This window comes from Schistocerca piceifrons, chromosome 2 (genome assembly GCF_021461385.2).
Source record: "Schistocerca piceifrons isolate TAMUIC-IGC-003096 chromosome 2, iqSchPice1.1, whole genome shotgun sequence".
NCBI lineage: Eukaryota > Metazoa > Arthropoda > Insecta > Orthoptera > Acrididae > Schistocerca > Schistocerca piceifrons.
Window position 1 is genome coordinate 776,189,405 of NC_060139.1, and position 19,974 is coordinate 776,209,378.

The following is a 19,974-nucleotide window of genomic DNA, read 5'->3' on the forward strand; positions in this document are numbered from 1 at the left end:
CCTTTTTGTCGATAGTACTAAACGAGCTGCTTTTCTTTGAACTTTTTCGATGTCCTCCGTCACTTCCCTCTGATGCGGTTCCCACATCGCACGGCAAAAGGGCAGACAAGCGTAGTGTAAGCCGTCTCTTTGGTAGGCCTGTTACATTTTCTAAGTGTTCTGCCAACAAATCGCAGTCCCTGGTTTGCTTCTCCCACAGCATTATCCACGTGTTCGTTCCAATTTAAGTTATTCGTAACTGTAATCCCTAAGTATTTAGTTGAGTTTAAAGTCTTTAAATTTGTGTGACTTACCCTCTAACCGAAATAGATTCCTTTTAATACTCATGTGGATGGCTTCACACTTTTCATTATGTATGCCACTGTTCGCAGCATACAGATATATTGTCTATATCGTTTTGCAATTTGTTTTATCATTTGATAACGGTAAATGACAGCATCTGCAATCAATCTGACAAATCAGATACTCTCCTAACTCGTTTATGAAGATTAGGAACAGCAGAGGGCCTACAAAACTTTTTTTGGGAAACGCCAGATATTACTTCTGTTTTACTCGACAGCTTTACTTAAGTTACTACGAACTGTGACATTTCTGACTGGAAATCTCGAATCCAGTCGCACAACTGAGGCGATACTTCATAGGCAGGCAATTTGTCTAGAAGTCGCTTGTGAGGAACGGTGTCAAAAAGCCATCAGAATCAATTTGACATCCCCTGTCGATAGTACTCATTACTTTGTGAGAACAAAGTTCTAACTATTCTCTGAATTGCTGTTGCCTGTATGTCAATAAATCTTTTTCTTCGAGGTAACCCATAATGTTCGAACATAGTATATGTTCCAAAAATTCTATTGCGAACTGACGGTAGCGATGTGGGTACGTAATTCAGCGCATTACTCCTATTCCTTTCTTGGGTATTGGTGTTACTTGTGCAACTTTCAAGTCTTTGGGTACGGATCTTTCCACGAGCGAGCTGTTATATTTGATCGGTAAGTAACAAGCATATTTTGAAAGGAAGCTGAATGATATACACAATGGACCGCAGGCCTTTACTTTATTAAGTGATTTAAGCTGCTTTGCTACATCGAGGATATCTACTTCTATGTTACTCATATTGGCAGTAGTTCTTGACTCGAATTCAGAAGTATTTGTTTCGTCTTCTCTGGTGAAGGAATTTTGGAAAAGATAACTACAGACTAGTGTCGTGTCTGAAGCAAGCAAGTTAAGATTTGTCTTGTTACGGAAAGAATTTATTTTTCTGCACAGTCAAACCAACTGACATTTTGATTACATAGAACGGGCATTTGATTAGTAACTCTGAACAGTTCACATTTGAAGGTGTCCAAATAGACAGTAAAGTGTCATAGAAAGCCCATGTTCAGGATATTGTTCAAATACTGAATTCTGCTGTATTTACCACTAGAACAGTATCTGCAATAAGTTAAGGTCCAACACTAAAATTAGTCTACTTTGCTTACTTTCATTCGTTTATGACATACGTCATTATATTCTGGGGTTACTGTTCCTACTCACAAAAGGTATTTTTGGCACAGAAAAGGGCAGTTCGAGCAAAATCAGGTATATGTTCGCGAACATCTTACCGAACCCTATCCTGGAGTCCGAAATTCCGGCTTCGGTCTCTCAATATATAAATACTTCGATGTCGTTTGTTGTTAACAATATCGGTTATTCCTAAGAATTACAAGCTTTCACTCAATTAATACTAGGAAGGAGTCCAAACTGCATTTGTATCGCATTTCTTTGACTCTTGTGCAGGAAGGTGTACAGTATTCTGCTGCAACCGTTTTCAGTAAGCTACCACATGAATTAAAAGGCCTTACCAGTAATCCTTGCACATTCAGTTATAAGCTGAGGAATTTCCTTATGGTTCACTCCTTCTCTTCTGTCGGGGAGTTCTTGGGAAAAAATGACCTAATTCCTGTCTTATAGTGTAGATTATGGTAATATATACGCGCAGCTTGTAATCTTTAATCTCGTGTATTTACTCGTTCCATGACCAGGGCGATTTGCACCTCAATTTGATCCTATAGAAATAAACGTGAAAAATGAAATAAAATAAAAGTTTCAATACGATATCACCTGTCTCAGGCGTCGCCGGCCAACTTCAGATCATAAGACAGATGCTGAATTTCGCCCCAGCTACTGAGGAACCGCACTGACAGCTTGGTTTCCTCAGTGGTCAGAGTGAACTGCAACGTCTGTCTTATGATCTGAAGATGGGCGATGACGCCTGAGACAGGTAGTTTCTCACTGACGTTGTTGTGTCTGCGCTGCAAACAATTTATTTTCGAAATAAGCATTCGAACAATCACTGGCGACTCCAATACGACTAAATTTTTGTCCTTTCCTAAATATTTGCCTGCTTGTATAACATCATTAGTACTGGTAGCATATTGTTGGCAACAAATTAGAAATCTGGGAGAGCTCATTTCTCTGGTATCTTATTCGCTTTTCTATTGTTTGTACTTTCCCTCCTGCAATCCCGAATTTCATAAAGGTCCTCGTAAGCGATTAATCTTCTTTGTAAAATTCGCTCTTATCTAGCCACGGATTTGTCGAGCAAGCCCGTGCACGTACCAGCAGAAAAGTTTGTCAATTTAATCTCACTTTTGAAGTAAACGCTGCTCATGTATGCAGTATTTTGACCCTAGTGGGAATGGCTGCAAATTCAGACAAAACGTTTCTAGCACTGGCCTTGGCACTCTCTTAAAAGAAAAAGAAGAAGAAGATGAAAACAAGACATCGCTCCTTATAATAGTTTAGATGAGAGAGAAATATAACGTGAAAATCTCGTAAAGGAAATGTTACACTCGAAACCTGATGATTACATCAACTTTCTCCGAATGGGCAGTGAAACTTTTAATAACTTGTTTAGACTTACTTCACCTCCACACGGAAAAGAAGGCACAAGTATGCGAAAATTTATTCTCTTCTACTTGGTCATCTAGCAACAGTCCATTAAATTACCATAGCCTGGAAATATACAGCCTACATCGACGGTCGAAGAAACGGAGAGCTTCGATTTCATTTATCTTTTGGACTCCCGCTTGTATGTTGTGTGTAGAAAACTGATTTTCTCCTTGACCTTTTCATGCGTGATGTGCGGCTGGAAAAAACGTGACAGCTCTATTATTTCGGTAATTGTCAGTACTATTTTGTTTTTATCCTTGATCAGAATTTTCATAGTTGTGGAGACTCACGATACCAAGAGATAAATTGTATTTAAACTCTTTTTCACTAAACATACATCAACACAGACAACGACGGCCATCTTGCCATCTTTTTAATAATTTCTTCCAAACACGTCAAACGCGCTATATTTTGACAAACATGTCAAAACGCTCTGTGTTTGTTGAAGACGTCAAACGGCCCGTACACGGTCAAATATTTGACAAACACACTGAAGTTTGAAAATTTCTTTGATCATTTATGGAGGCCTTAAGAGGGAGAATTCATAACTTCAGAAAATCTCAAAACTAACTAAACTGTGCAACTCATAGTCTCAGTCAAACACTAGGCACAAGTACTGCTTATTGCTGTTGTTAGTCCTTACCCGGCACTTGTGACGACATCTGTATGAGGTTTTAATAGCGCAGGGTGTAAGGAATTATAGGTTTTAGTAACTGCTTTTAGAGTAATATAATGGTGTTTATTAATATATATATATATATATATATATATATATATATATATATATATATATATATATGAATTAATTCATTTGTGTAAAACGTAGCCTCGTCTTAGGGTGGTTATCTACGAGATTTTTCGTTACTGACGTCCTCTCAAAGATCACTACACATATCCATGCCATCCACGTCATGTACTTCCTCCACGTGATGAATTACTACTCATACGTTTCATCTCAAGTGACTATATGCTCTGGAATCAGTCACTGGAAAACAAATGATATCCGTGTCATATCTGAGAGCGTTTGTCCACAGCGATTTAAGGAGGAACTACACGAGGCGATTTTGCTAAATGGTCACAAACAGCAGGAAACTACCCATGAGACGATATAACGTGCAGGAAAGGTCGTATGGACATATGGCCAGGAATGCATGGTGTCTACGATCCAGTGTATTTATGAATTCTTCGCTCCGGTACAACAAAATGCATTGTAAGAGGTGCTGTATTGTAAGAGGTGCTGTGATGATATCACCGCTGTTGAAGGTATCCGAACCGGAGTCCACGGGGCTCTAAGCATGCGTGACTACGACAGAGCAGCGACTGACGCATGTGCCATCCTGCAACTGAATGGCGCCACAGGCAGCATGAATGCGTTGTTCCAGTGGCTGTACGTTCAGAATGAGCTCCACATACATTTCTATGGGGTGCTCCAACAGGAGAAATCCGAAAGTTTGAGTTCCGGCGAGTGGGCGAGACTCGCGACCTCGTCCGGTCCTTTTGCCGGCATACGTGTTGTCGAGATGCCTTCGTACGGAAATGCGGAAGAGAGCTGTAACGCCTTCATATAGCAGCCACATTACCCTTAGTACCACCAAATGCGTGTCTTCCAGCCGGGGGAGCCACTATAAGCGACAGGACGTGTAGTCATGCCTCGCCTGTGAGGCGTTGTGGAAGGATGACTGGTCCCACACTCTGAGTGTGGACCTGAAACACTAGTACATACATAACATTCTTACTTGCCTCCCGCGTTCTTATGTGTGCTTTCATTCACTGAAATCTATACAACGTACATTCCAGACCAATAGCCATAGGAAGAATCCCTAAGTCATCTAGAAAGGACAGCCCTTCCAAAATCGACTATATCCTTCTAATGTGATGGTTTGGGAGCTGTACTAACAGGATCGGTGTGGCCGTGCGGTTCTAAGCGCGTCAGTTTGGAACCGCGTGGCCGCTACGGTCGCAGGTTCGAATCCTGCCTCGGGCATGGATGTGTGTGATGTCCTTAGGTTAGTTAGGTTTAAGTAGTTCTAAGTTCTAGGGGACTGATGACCACAGCAGTTGAGTCCCATAGTGCTCAGAGCCAGCCACTAACAGGACAAAACAACTGCTGTGTGATTCGCCACAGACCTGTTGAGTCAGCGCGAGAGCGCCGCGGAAGTATTCGGCAAACTATTGTATAATGAGACACGCTACAATAGATTGACAAGTGGCTTTTGGTGGCATCTCTAAAAATCCCGGAAGCCGTCGTAGCAATCCAAATCGAGACACGCATTACTTCCTCGCTTCGTCCAATTTACATATCCACGAGTATAACACTTCATACAAGTTGGCTTCTACAGGGGCGTACAAGCAAAACGTTTTCCGACGTAATATCCGTGAATGGAATTAAAAGCGATGAAAATCCTACTAGTACATTGTCAGCTCCCCGCCACGCACTGTCGGGTCATTAGGGAGACGGACATTATTTGGATAAATTTATATCTATATTGCTACTAGAATAAATGAACAAATTTAAAAACATTTATTCCTGCATAAATTATTTGTCTACAAGGTGTTCGGAAATTCCCGTTACAAACTTCTAGCACTTGTAGAGGGGAGTGAGTACCTGATATTCTGAATAGGAACGCATTTCCGGAAAGGTACCGTTTCCCTTCTATGACGGTTCCAGTTCAGATGTTTAACTCATCCAGTTCTGCTTGAGGAATTAAATTAGGCGTGACGCAGTACAATTGCTATAAAACAGTTCGAAAGGAAACATAACGAAACATCCATTTATCACTTAAGCACATTTATTTGTATTAACGATTCAAGATTACGGGTTTACATTATTCCAAAACAAAAATAGATCCCTGCATTCTACAGGAACAGTACTGATGCATTACAACAGCGGCTCGACGTGGCGTCCACCAACTTTGTTACAGACATTGCACCTATGAAGAATGTTTTGGTACTCACTCTCCATCCCACATGGTGTCTCTCCAATTTCTAGTGAAGCTGCCAAAACTCGTGCCAGCAGATCTTCCTATGTCTGTACAGGGGTCTCGTAAATAAAACTTTGAATACGACTCCACAAGAGGTAGTCCATACAGGTGACCGTCTGATGTAGTACACGTCGTCCTGTCTACCCTATTGCATACCAGAACAATCAGCTCTGAGACCTTGCAGGTTGCAGACACATGACTGACAACAAATGGATGTTAGGGTCTGGCCGTGGAGCGTGTTCGGACAGCCTAATGCTAATGCGAACGCTCGCGATAAGCGGGAAATCCGGTTCGAGTCCTGATGCGACACAAGTTTTCATTGTCGTAATTCCATTATACAGCTGATGGTCGTCCTTGTTCGCAACTGCGAATACATTACATGTGTTTCATAATGACTGTACTCGCTGCAGTGCCTGTTCCCTCAAACACGAGTGTCTCTTCGAAGGAATATTGCATCGTAATTCTGAACAACACAGCCACTGCAATATCGTAATCGACAAGTTGCGAATTCACGCCTTTTGGGCATGATGTATTGCGATCTCGTGCCAGGAAAGTTCCAGTAGCGTTCAACGCACTCGCCAGCCGTCATGTACTCACCTCTACATCTATAGGCATGACTTACTTCTGTACTGAAAAGAATCTCTCCTAATGATGAAATTTTATTCAACGTATTCCAAAAGGATGTAAACTCTGTTATATCAGTTCGATAGCGCCCGGCCAAGGTGTTCAGATATAACACTCTCCGTCAGTGTAATTCTGTCTGTCTACCTTGTGGCACTCTCAACCACAGGTTTAGCGCTATGTAATTACAATGGCGCCGCGGCGAATGCGGTTCCGCTTAGCAGTGGCAGTCGGCGGCAGTGATGACAAGATGCGTCACGCGATGCTCCCTGGATGCGCGCCTCTGAAGTTAATCTGGCGGCACGCCAGGCGTGAGCTACTGCACTCTGCTGCACGTACGGCCGCTCAGCCGCACGCAAGTAAGCGCTTCTCCGGTGCTCTGAGGTCCGACTCCCTCAAGTTGTGTACTCGACACCAGACCCAACAACTGTTGTCACTATGTCTCTCCCATAGAAACAGTAATAGAGGGGGGTTTTATTTATTTTTTAAATTTATTGGCTATCGATATGTGCACATATAGCTGTTTCAGCGGTGGAAAGACGATAACCTTCCTCTTTGGCCTAGCGGTTCTAGGCGCTTCAGTCCGGAACCGCGCTGCTGTCTACGGTCACAGGTTCGAATCCTGCCTCGGGCAAGGATGTGTGTGATGTCCTTAGGTTAGCTAGGTTTAAGTAGTTCTAAGTCTAGGGGACTGATGTTGAGTCCCATAGTGCTTAGAGCCATTTGAACCATTTGAAAGACGATACGACAGTGTGTTTCGACAATGCAGAACATTCGTTAGGGCCAAGCCGTAGCCCGGTACGAAGTTACTTAGGCCTAGCCCTCAAATGTGACGCCATGCAGACGAATTTAGTGCCAGGTATGACGATACTAGGATAAGGACAATACAATACCCAGTACCGGAAACGGCACCACATGTTCAACCACTGGTGTGCCTAGAAAAAGAAAGAAGCGCAACAAATGATTAAAAGAAGGTGCGTCCTGAATCAGAAGCGAAAACGAATCTCAGTAAGTGCAAATTTTTCTACTTCTTAGCACAGTTATTTTCGTTTCATTCATTCTCATTGGCTTTTGTAGCAAAAAAGTGTGTCGATAAAAGTGTGTTGGATCAAACAAGTTGAACTTCCGAAATAAGAGTGACTTCCGGTGTGCCGCAGGAGGGTGTCGTAGGACCATTGCTATTCGCTTTATATATAAATGACCTTGTGGATAACATCGGAAGTTCACTGAGGCTTTTTGCGGATGAAGCTGTAGTATATCGAGAGATTGTAACAATGGAAAATTGTACTGAAATGCAGGAGGATCTGCAACGAATTGACGCATGGTGCAGGGAATGGCAATTGAATTTGAATGTAGACAAGTGTAATGTGTTGCGAATACATAGAAAGAAAGATCTTATATCATTTAGCTACAATATAGCAAGTCAGCAACTGGAAGCAGTTAATTCCATAGCCGGCCGCGGTGGTCTAGCGGTTCTTGGCGCTCAGTCCGGAACCGCACGACTGCTACGGTCGCAGGTTCGAATCCTGCCTCGGGCATGGATGAGTGTGATGTCCTTAGGTTAGTTAGGTTTAAGTAATTCTAAGTTCTAGGGGACTGATGACCACAGATGTTGAGTCCCATAGTGCTCAGAGCCATTTGAACCATTTTTTTTAATTCCATAAATTATCTGGGAGTAGGCGTTAAGAGTGATTTAAAATGGAATGAGCATATAAAATTAATCGTCGGTAAAGCAGATGCCAGACTGAGATTCACTGGAAAAATCCTAAGGAAATGCAGTCCGAAAACAAAGGAAGTAGGTCACAGTACACTGCTTGAATACTGCTCACCGATGTGGGATCCGTACCAGATAGGGTTGACAGAAGAGGTAGAGAAGATCCAACAGAGAGCAGCGCGCTTCGTTACAGGATTATTCAGTAATCGCGAAAGCGTTATGGAGATGATAAACTCCAGTGGAAGACTCTGCAAGAGAGGCGCTCAGTAGCTCGGTACGGGCTTTTGTTGAAGTTTCGAGAACATACCTTCACCGAGGAGTCAAGCAGTATATTGCTCCCTCCTACGTATATCTCGCGAAGAGACCATGAGGATTAAATCGGAGAGATTACAGCTCACACAGAGGCATACCGACAATCTTTCTTTCCACGAACAATACGAGACTGGAATAGAAGGGAGAACCGATAGAGGTACTCAAGGTACCCTCCGCCACACACCGTCAGGTGGCTTGCGGAGTAGGGATGTAGATGTAGATGTAGATACGTGCAGACCGTGAGCCACAAGTTAAGCAAACATCAGAAACTTTGCTTTTCTTCTTCATCACCTATTTATTTGCAGTTCACCGACAAGGTTCTCATTGAATACCAAGGAACGTAAGTATAGGCACATAAGCTGCTTTCCAACGAACCTGAGAAAATGTGAACCGCAGATGAAGGAAAATTCGAACTTTATAGTTATTATCATTAATTTAGCACTATTACTCCTTCTGTGGCTATCCAATAACGGATGTTTGCGATCAAATTTTCCGTAGCTCCCGGTTTCCTTCGACGTAAATGGTGATCAGTAACAGCCTAAAAGGCTTGCAAGGGTGTTTCAGGGGAAGTAGTGCTGAGAAACAGTTGTTAAGAAAAAAATCGATATGTTACGCCGTTTTCGAGTTATTTAGCACTGAAGTTAGCCGATCAGGTCGTCGCGCGCTCAAATTCAAGCAGCCTGCCATAGTATAGCCAATCATGTTCTTCGCTTCGTTCCTCAAACTGAACAAACGTGGTTTTCGCTCGCATAGCTTAAATTTATCACTTTAGACAAAGGCACATTCTGACCGGCAATGAGCAATTGAAGAAGTGGTGTCTGCCGGACTCACAAATGACTGAGCGTTTCAGCGCGTGCAAGTGCTTCAGTTTGCCCGCAAAGGTCTAATTGGCAAATTTCAATTCTAAATGACTCGGGAACGGCACAACGTGTCGAATTTTTTCTTAATTATTGCTCCTCAGCACAATCTGCCCTGGAATACCATTACAAGCTTTTCAGACTGTTTCTGAGCAGACTGCATATCAATCATTGAATACCATGTAGCCGCTTCCATTGTCTAAAGTTTCGTAGTGAAAATATCCTCTTTCTTCCGATTCTTCTTCTTCCTTCATCTTTATCTTCATCTTCAATTATTAGCTGAAAATATCCACATTTTTCGTTTCACTTCAAATGGTTCAAATGGCTCTGAGCACTATGCGACTTAACTTCTGAGGTCATCAGTCGCCTAGAACTTAGAACTAATTAAACCTAACTAACCTAAGGACATCACACACATCCATACCCGAGGCAGGATTCGAACCTGCGACCGTAGCAGTCACGCAATTCCAGACTGAAGCGCCTAGAACCGCACGGCCACAACGGCCGGCTCGTTTCACTTCATGGATCCTAAATACGCCGCCTTTCTCTTATCAATTACGTGTTATTTCTCGGTCTATGCTAACACATTAAATTTGTCTCCCTCGTTTGTCATTCTAGCTGTCTATGAAACATCAAGCACTGCAGTGTAGCCACATCTCTAAAGCTTTTATTTTGTTGATGGCGTACAATTTTAATCTCAACTTTTCTACACCATAAGTAAGTACAGGCCAAACAAACATTGCATCAACCTTAGCCTTAAACCCACGTCAAAATTTCAACATATAGCCACTTTTTAAAAATATTAGAATTTCTACCAAGCTTGTTCAATGCGGCATTTTACCTCATAATCAGATGTCAGTTCTTCTAAAAGCCATGTGCTCAGATATTAAACCCACTGATTCCTTCTACAGCCAATGGCCATGCTGCAGTGGTAACACCAGTTCCCGCCAGATCACCGAAGTTAAGCGCTGTCGGGCTGGGATAGCAGTTTGCTGGGTCACCGTCTGCGTCTGCTGAGTGCTGTTGGCAAGCGGGGCGCACTCTGCACTTGTGAGGTCAATTGAGGAGCTACTTGACTGACGTGAGATGCAGCGGCACCCGTCACGAAAACTTACAACGGCCGGCAGAGCGATGTGTTGACCGCAACCCCTCCGCATCCCGTGACGGCTACAGCCTGAGGATGACAGGGCGGCCGGTCGGTACCGTTGGTCCTTCAGGACCTGTTCGGACGGTGTTTGCTTTTGATTCCTTCTGCAAATTAAACGTTATGTTGTAATTTGGAAACAAGTTGAGTTTCTCAGATATGATGATTACTGTTGTCTCTTTCACACTGACATTTAGTGTTCTCCTATTGCACTCACCAGCTGTTTTAGGACATTTATTACTCTCAGCGCTAATATGGATTCCAATTACTTGAAAATACATGATTAATAATTAGTACAGTGTATAAGATGTATCTTCACATCCATAACAAGTGCTGGAGAACGGGGGACGGAGAATATGAAGTTACTGGTTCAAAAGAGTACAAAATGTTCCTATGACCACGTGTCCAACGGCGAGGTTGCCAGTAGTCGTCGGCACCTGTTTGAACTCAGTGCATCAATAATAATGTGAATGACCCATAAATGATATTCATACAACTTGAAGGCGCTAATGCTTGACCTTCTTAAGGGACATGCCGTGTGTGTGTGAGTGTGTGTGTGTGTATGTGTGTGTGTGTGTGTGTGTGAATTCCTAAGGGACCAAACCGCCGAGGTCGTCGGTCCCTAGACTTACACAGTACTTAAACTAACTTATGCTAAGAACAACACACACACCCATGCCCAAGGGAGGACTCGAACCTCCGACGGGAGGGCCGCGCAATCCGTGACATGGCGCCTCAAACCACGCGGCCATTCCGCGCGGCTTGTGAGTGTGTGATGCTAGCGCTCATCACCGACGAAGTTGCTGATTGACGTTATTTATCATTTAATTAGGCTGTATAAATTACATGACAATCAATATGTCTAATATGTTCGACCTCTACGACCATTATCAACTGACCAGTGTGTGTAGAAACTGTAGAACGCTTATTGATAACTTGATAATGGCCGTCAAGCTAATCGTGTAAGACGTAAATAGCTTAGTCTAATAAATACAGCGCAATTGCAAGAGAAATGAGATCAGCGATAGTTTTATACTGACTGTTGATGCATGTTTTAACAAAGTATCGAAGTTCTACCTTCCAACTACACTACTGGCCATTAAAATTGCTACACCAAGAAGAAATGCAGATGATAAACGGGTATTCATTGGACAAATATATTATACTAGAACTAACATGTGATTACATTTTCACGCAATTTGGGTGCATAGATCCTGAGAAATCAGTACCCAGAACAACCACCTCTGGCCGTAATAACGGCCTTGATACGCGTGGGCATTGACTCAAACAGAGCTTGGATGGCGTGTACAGGTACAGCTGCCCATGCAGCTTCAACACGATACCACAGTTCATCAAAAGTAGCGACTGGCATATTGTGACAAGCCAGTGGCTCGGCCACCATTGACCAGACGTTTTCAATTGGTGAGAGATCTGGAGAATGTGCTGGCCAGGGCAGCAGTCGAACATTTTCTGTATCCAGAAAGACCCATACAGGACATGCAACATGCGGTCATGCATTTTCTTGATGAAATGTCGGGTTTCGCAGGGATCGAATGAAGGGTAGAGCCACGGGTCATAACACATATGAAATGTGACATCCACTGTTCAAAGTGCCGTCAATGCGAACAAGAGGTGACTGAGACGTGCAACCAATGGCACCCCATACCATCACGCCGGGTGATACGCCAGTATGGCGATAATGAATACACGCTTCCAATGTGCGCTCACCGCGATGTCGCCAAACACGGATGCGACCATCATGATGCTGTAAACAGAACCTCGATAATGACGTTTTGCCATTCGTGCACCCAGGTTCGTCGTTGAGTACACCATCGCAGGCGCTCCTGCCTGTGATGCAGTGAAGGGTAACCGCAACCTTGGTCTCCGAGCTGATAGTCCATGCTGTTGCGAACGTCGTCGGACTGTTCGTGCAAATGGTTGTTGTCCTGCGAACGTCCCCATCTGTTGACTCAGGGATCGAGACGTGGCTGCACGATTCGTTACAGCCATGCGGATAAGATAGCTGCCATCTCGACTGCTACTGATACGAGGCCGTTGGGATCCAGCACGGCGTTTCGTATAACCCTTCTGAACCCACCGATTCCATATTCTGCTAACAGCCATTGGATTTAGACCAACGTGAGCAGCAATGTCGCGATACGATAAACCGCAATCGCCATGGGCTACAATCCGACCTTTATCAAAGTCGGAAACGTGATGGTACGCATTTCTTCTCCTTACACGAGGCATCACAACAATGTTTCACCATGCAACGCCGGTCAACTCCTGTTTGTGTATGAGAAATCGGTTGGAAACTTTCCTCATGTCAGCACATTGTAGGTGTGCCCACCGGCGCCAATCTTGTGTGAATGCTCTGAAAAGCTAATCATTTGCATATCACAGCATCTTCTTCCTGTGGGTTACATTTCGCGTCTGTAGCACGTTATCTTCGTGGTGTAGCAATTTTAATGGCCAGTAGTGTATTTTTCTAAATCTAGCTCACATCAGTCTGCTTCACTAACGTATACATATGAATCACAGGAACTATGGTTGAGCACAATAAATCAAGTTTCATTTGAAACAGAGGAAATAGGGTTAGGAGGTTGCAACCTATCGACAACTACACTGAGATGGAAAAAGTCATGGAATACCCACTAATATCGTGATGGATCTCCTTTTGCCTGGCGTAGTGCAGCCGCTCGACGTGGCATAGACTCCACAAGTCATGGAAGTCCTTTGCAGAAATACTGATCCATGCTGCGTCTATAGCCGTCCATAATTGCCGGTGCAGGATTTTGTGCGCGAACTCACTTATTGATTATGTCCCATAAATATTCTATGGTTTTCAGTCGTGCCGATGGCCAAATCATTCGCTCGAAATGTCCAGATTGTTCTTCAAACCAATCGTGAACAATTGTTGTTTGAGAACATGAAGTCCATGAATGGCTCCATATGGGCTCCAAGTAGCCGAACATACAGAGGACCCACTCCATTCCACGTAAACACAGCCCACACCATTATGACCCCACCACCAGCCTGCACAGAGTCTTGTTGACGAGTTGAGTCCATGGATTCGTGGGGCCTGCGCCACACTCGAAACCTACCTTCAGTTCTTACCAACTGAAATCGTAACTCATCTGACCAGGCCACGGTTTTCCAGTCAAATGGCTCTGAGCACTATGGGACTTAACGTCTAATGTCATCAGTCCCCTAGAACTTAGAACTACTTAAACCTAACTAACCTAAGGACATCACACACATCCATGCCCGAGGCAGGATTCAAACCTGCGACCGTAGCAGTCACGCGGTTCCGGACTGAAGTGCCTAGAACCGCTCGGCCACTGCGGCCGGCAGGTTTTCCAGTCGTCTAGGGCCCAACCGATACGGTCACAAGCCCAGTAGATTCGCTGCGGGCGATTTCGTGCTGTTAGCAAACGTACTCGCTTCGGTTGTCTTCTGCCACAGCCCGTTAACGCCAAATTTTGCCGGACTTACCTAACGGATACGTTTGTAGCAGTTCCCACACTGATTTCTATGTTTATTTCACGACGTGTTGCTTGTATGTTAGCACTTAGAATTCTACGCAGACGCTGCTGCTCTCACTCGTTATGTGAAGGCCTGAAATCTGGTATTTTCGGCATACTCTTGAGACTATGGATCTCAGGATATTGGATTCCGTAACGATTTCCGAACTGGAATGTCTCACGTGTCTAGCTCCAGCTACTAATCCACGTTCAAAGGCTGTAAATTGCCGTTGTGCGGCCATAATCACGCCAGGCTCCTTTTCACTTCAATCACCTGAGTACAAATGACAGCTCTACCAATGCGCTGCTCTTTTATTCCTTGTGTAAGCGACACTACCGCCATCAGTGTATTTCATTAGTGGTGATCCACAGACTCTGCTGAACAAGTACCAGTGGTCTCTTCAAGGTAACCATCCCGGCATTCGCCTTAAGCGAATTAGGGAACCCACTGGGAACCTAAATCTGGATGGTCCGACGGCGATTGGAATCCTGCTCCTCCCGAAAACACCGAGCGGGGTGACGGAGTGCTCAGCAAGCTGGAGGATGGTGGTTGAAATCCATGTCCGGCAATGAAGTTTTAGGTTTCAGCGAATTTCCCTCAATCGCTTAGGGTGAAGGTGGGGATTGCTCCTTGTGAAAATTATAGATGACTAACCCCATGAGTCTAGGGTAAAAGATCTATACTAAAATAAGAAGAACAGGTTGTGTTTAGAAAAAGAAGAGAATGCATGCGTAATGTCTTCACCATTAGACAAATAATAGAACGAAGAAGACAAAAGAATTTGGAAACATCTCGCTTTTATAAATTTAAAATTGATATAAAGTAGTGACGGCATTTTAAAGAAATGGAAATTGCTAGCAGATCCAGGAATTAAATTATCAAACAGTGTCTATTCAAACACTCTTTTATTTGCAGACAATCAAATAACGATTCAACTAAATGAAACTCAGTTACAGAAATTCATAGATCTTTTAAATAATCTATATGATGTTTATATTGTTCAGGCAATAAGACGAAAATTATGGCTTTTAGAAGAAAGGATCTAATCAGATGAAAAACAGTGCTAGGAAACCACGTTCTAGAACAAGTATCCAATTTTAAATATCTCGGTCGTCACGCAAGTTTTTATAATGGAAAGCACATACAGCAGAAAGTTAGAAAATCTGAAGCCGCCTGTTCGACAATTCCAAGAACTTTTAAAAAAAATTAGGAAAGAAATGAAAATGAATGTTTAGAAGTTCATGGCTTTACCAACATTGCCTTATGCCAGAGAAGCCTGGGTGCCGACTCGAAAGAAACATAGTGAGCAAAATAAACCTTCGGAAGTGAGATATTTACGGAGTATTAGGGGGATGTACTAGGATGGACAGGACACGAAATGAAGATATTGAGAGAGGATTAAATATTGAATCAGTACATAATAAAACATGAAGCAACAGAATTGGTCCGAGAACCTACAAAGAATGGAAGGTACCAGATTTCCCATGCAGCGTTGGATTATACGCGCAGAGTAAGAAGAAATCGACGAGAACCCAGGACGCGCTAGAGGCAACTGTGAAGCCGGAACAGGCAAGAATTCGTAATCCATGAAGTGCAGAAGAAGAAGATCGGTATATCAGAAGGTCTCTTACAACCATTATTGCTTTACTCGTAACTAGTAATACACATTCTTCTCTGATAATAATGGAATTATTGAAGTTGGGAAGAGATAGATCAGTCAAAGTAGGTCCCGCTGTAGAGAATTTGTGGAATCTGCTTGATTTCTGATGCTGATGAAGATGTAGTTGGTGTTCTCCTCTTCACCACACGAACCAGAGGCAACAGTCTGTGGCCAGTGGGGTGTAAATGTCTCTATAAGCAGCAGTCGTTGAAGCTAGTATTTACAAAGTTGATTCTGAAACTTCCTGAGCGCCAGCAACTGTCGTACCAGGGCCGCATTGGTACCTTTAAGTGTATTCCAGTGTAAAATCTTTCCCTAGATCTATAATTTTTGTGTTCCACACTTGCCTTGCTGTTGCTCTAATTCTTCATAGGAAATCGGTAGCCGGGATTTCACAACCCCTAATCTCTCCTTCCTGAGTGCCTTCTTGGGCGGAACATTTATCACTTAGTTTCTCTTAATTCCGAAATGTACCTTTATCCAACAGACGATGACATGTTGACTATTGTAAATACGAGATCTGTTCTAAAAATTCCGGAGTATTCATAATTTCGCACCAATGGTGTGCTGGAGCGAAATGCGGTTGCCATCCCTGCACGCACCCGTTTAAAGTGTAACTCCCCGAAGTTAATGCTGCACTGAGTAGAATGTTGTGTCACACAGTTCGCGAATTTTGAGACGGGAAAGTTAGAGGAGCAACGCGTCTGCATAAAATTTTCCGTGAAATTGAAGAAAAACTTTACAGAGGCACACCAAATGGTGCAGGAAGCCTACGGTGATGAGTGCTTAAGCCGTACTCGGTGTTACGAATGGTTCATACGGTTTAAAAATGGCCGTATGGAACTTAAAAGATGATCCTCATTCAGGACGCCCTTCGACGTCTATCGACGACGCTATGCTAGGAACGTCAACGAAACTGTGCGTGCCAATCGAAGACTAACTGTCCAAGAGATTGCAGAAGAATGTAACATTTCAGTTGGATCATGTCATGAACTCCTGATACCGCATCTTGGAATGCATCATGTTGCCACCAAGTTCGTCCCACAGCTCAGGAATCAAGACCAGAAAGACATTCACCTTGCAATGTGTGAAGAGCTTTTAGATCACGCAAATGAGAACGAAATATTCCTTAAGAGACACATAACTGGTGATGAGACGTGATCTGAGGTTATGATGTTGCAGCCAGGATTCAATCTTCTCAAAGGGTCTGGAAAGGTTCTCCAAGACCAAAAAAAGCTCGTCAGCTCAGGTCAAATGTCAAAGCCATGCTGATAGTCTTCTTTGACTTTGAAGGATTAGTTCGCATGAATTCATGCCACAGGGACAAACTGTTAATCGATAGCAACATCGGAACGACTTGCGACGCCGGCGAGAAAATGTAAGAAGGAAACGGCCTGAAACGTGTCGAGACAATTCATGGCTCTTGCATCACGATAACGCACCCGCACATTCATCCCTGTTGGTGGGTGACTACTGCACAAAAGACGAAATCACTGTGCTGCCTCATCCTCCGTACTCTGGAGACCTGGTCCCTGCGGGCTATTTTTTATTTCCAAAGTTGAAAAACCCCGTTAAAAAGACGAAGATTTGCAACGATAGACGAGATAAAAGAAAAGTCGCAGACGGCGCTTCGCGCGATCCAGCAAGAGGCATTCCAAGACCGGTTCAGGAAGTGGGAACAGCGTTGGGACCAGTATTATTTCGAAGGAGACCATGTACAATAAGTAAAAGGTAAGCGTAGAAAAGTTTTGTGGACAAAGTTCCGGAATTTTTTGAACAGACCTCGTAGTGTTAACAGTTCCTATATGTCGTACTTATTTGTGCAATTATTTATTTTGCTACATAAAAGCTTCAGGAAAGTAATAAATGATCTGTAATCAGTTAATATATAATCTGTTCTTATACTTACTGGTAAGCATATTGGAGACTGTCTAAGACGGCTGTCAGGTCGGTTATCAGAGCAGTGATAGCAGTTGAGGCATAAATCTTTGTTTTGAATTCGGCAGTAGAATCCAGTAAGCTCTTACGCATCCTTCTTCACTTAGCGAGACATCGTTTTCCATGGGTCTGTCATTTTTCCATTTGCAGAACTATTCTGCTCCGTCCGTAATATCGGGGTTTAACGACAATTCGAGCTGCAAGACGTAAGAGTAGGAGCTGAGCTAACATCAAAGCAGTGTAGTCTTTACGGCGATCTGCTTCTGCTGATGTCACGATTGGTAGTCACCAGGGGGCAAGCGACCTTTCATTCGTAAGTTTTTTTTCCAGGATGTCTTCAGCCTCAGCAGTAGGGCTTCCTTTGGCGTTCGCACCCTGATCCAAGGCAAGAAATGTGTGATTTAGACTGGCATTTATCAAGGTGGCGTAATGTCTCATCAGCAACCAAATCAGAGCATAGGCGGACGTAACTGAAACTGATCCGTATAAAATTGACTACCATTTTAGAAATTCGTATATTTGTTGTATTTTTATGCTTTTAAGCTCTCTGTCCTCCTCATCCTTCCCCCTTTACCTATCCATTTCCTCCTCCCCAGCCGAGCAGTCTAAGGCGTTGCAGTCATGGACTGTGCGGCTGGTCCCGGCGGAGGTTCGAGTCCTCCCTCGGGCATGGCTGTGTGTGTGTTTGTCCTTAGGATAATTTAGGGTAAGTAGTGTGTAAGCTTAGGGACTGATAACCTTAGCAGTTAAGTCCCATAAAATTTGAACCTCCTCCCCACTCTCTCTGTCTCTTCATCTCCTGCCCCCTCTCTTCGGCCGTTTCCTCCTACCCTTCCTCTTTCTCCGTCCATCTCGTCCTCCCCCCTTTCTCTGTCCCTCGACTCCCCCCCCCCCTCTCCAATTGCTCCCGCCCACCACTCCCTATGTTCATTTTGTCCTTCCCAATCACTCTGTCCACCTCCCTGACCCCCTCTCTCTTTCTGTCCATCTCCTCTTTTGTCTCTCTCTGCCCATTGCTTCGTCCCCCCTCTCTCTCTCTCTCTCTCTCTGCCATCTCCTCCTGTGCACGTCTCTCTGTGTCCACAGTTTCACTGTCCATCTCCTTGTACCCCTTTGTCCATCTCCTTGTCCCCCTTTCTCTCTGTCCATCTCCTCCTGCCCCCTATTCCTGTCCATCTCCCCCTACCCCTTCTGCTATCGATGCTCTCCTGCCCCCTCTCTCTGTCCATCTCCTCCATCTCAACATTCCCCCTGTAACTTCCCCGGAGAATTTTTGTAAATGACAATATTTAAATGTTAATGGGAATAGAGCCCAGTGTAACCTCCCCACAAGAATGAAAGATAATTATTTTAAATCTGAATGGCCATTGTGCTAAGTGTAACCTCCCCGTAATTATTTTTAAATGATATGAACTGAATGAAAATGCAAATTAGACCCAAATGTTAGCTTCCCACAGTAATAAAACTCAATGATAATAAAAAATGTGCAAAAAATGTTAAGTCCCTACAAAATTAACGTTAACATCAACCTGATAAATTGATTCTGGCAGGAAAAGCAAAGTAAATATTGTTTCAATTGTGATGATAATTTTCTTAAAAAGATTGTTTTGAGAACAACATTATTATTTGGGCAATTCTTGGACAAATTAATTACAGTTAACATACATTACATTATCAGATGTGCGCAATGCTGCTTCATTATCTTATTTAAAAAATATACCTCGTCCTGAACCTTGACCAGAGGCCCATGTCGACGCCCGCCGACTCCTCACACACAACTCCGACTGTCTCTCGCGCGCTACTGGCACAAATGAACTACATGCTCTCGTGACTCGCTATGTACAACAACTGCTTCGCAACTCGCAACTGCCACTACCGACTCCCTACATGCAACTGAACTCTCGCGCGGTCAAGCGCAGACTAGCAACGATAAATAACTCTCTGGTCAGAGATTCTGTCATGCCTCGCCATCGCTGCTACTGAATACATACGTGTTTCACCCCCTAGCGTTCCTCATCTGCACATGTAGCCCCTGCAAAACAGGCCGATAAAGCAGACCTATATTACTCCCTGTTGTGCCAGGCAGCCTACATATCAGGGGTTTAAAAATAACTTTTTTGCCTGTGAAATGTAGGCTGCCCTGCAAAGAAGGTCGATAAGGCTTGCTGATAATACTCCCACGCATCACACCTGCTGTGTGTGGAAGCTTACAAGGTAGGGACTGAAGAAACCATGTTTTTGCTTGTATCTGTTCCTCTGAGAGATGGGAGGTTATAAGTGCCACACTGCTGATA

At 43.7% G+C, this 19,974-nt stretch overlaps 1 protein-coding gene and 1 pseudogene across 2 annotated transcripts in view; both read left to right on the top strand.

The window, feature by feature from the left end:
* LOC124776785 (homeobox protein Mohawk) overlaps window positions 1-19,974 on the top strand; it is a 102,968-nt gene that overhangs the window by 16,632 nt on the left and 66,362 nt on the right. The window lies entirely within an intron of this gene.
* LOC124778397 lies at window positions 10,324-10,442 on the top strand (annotated as a pseudogene).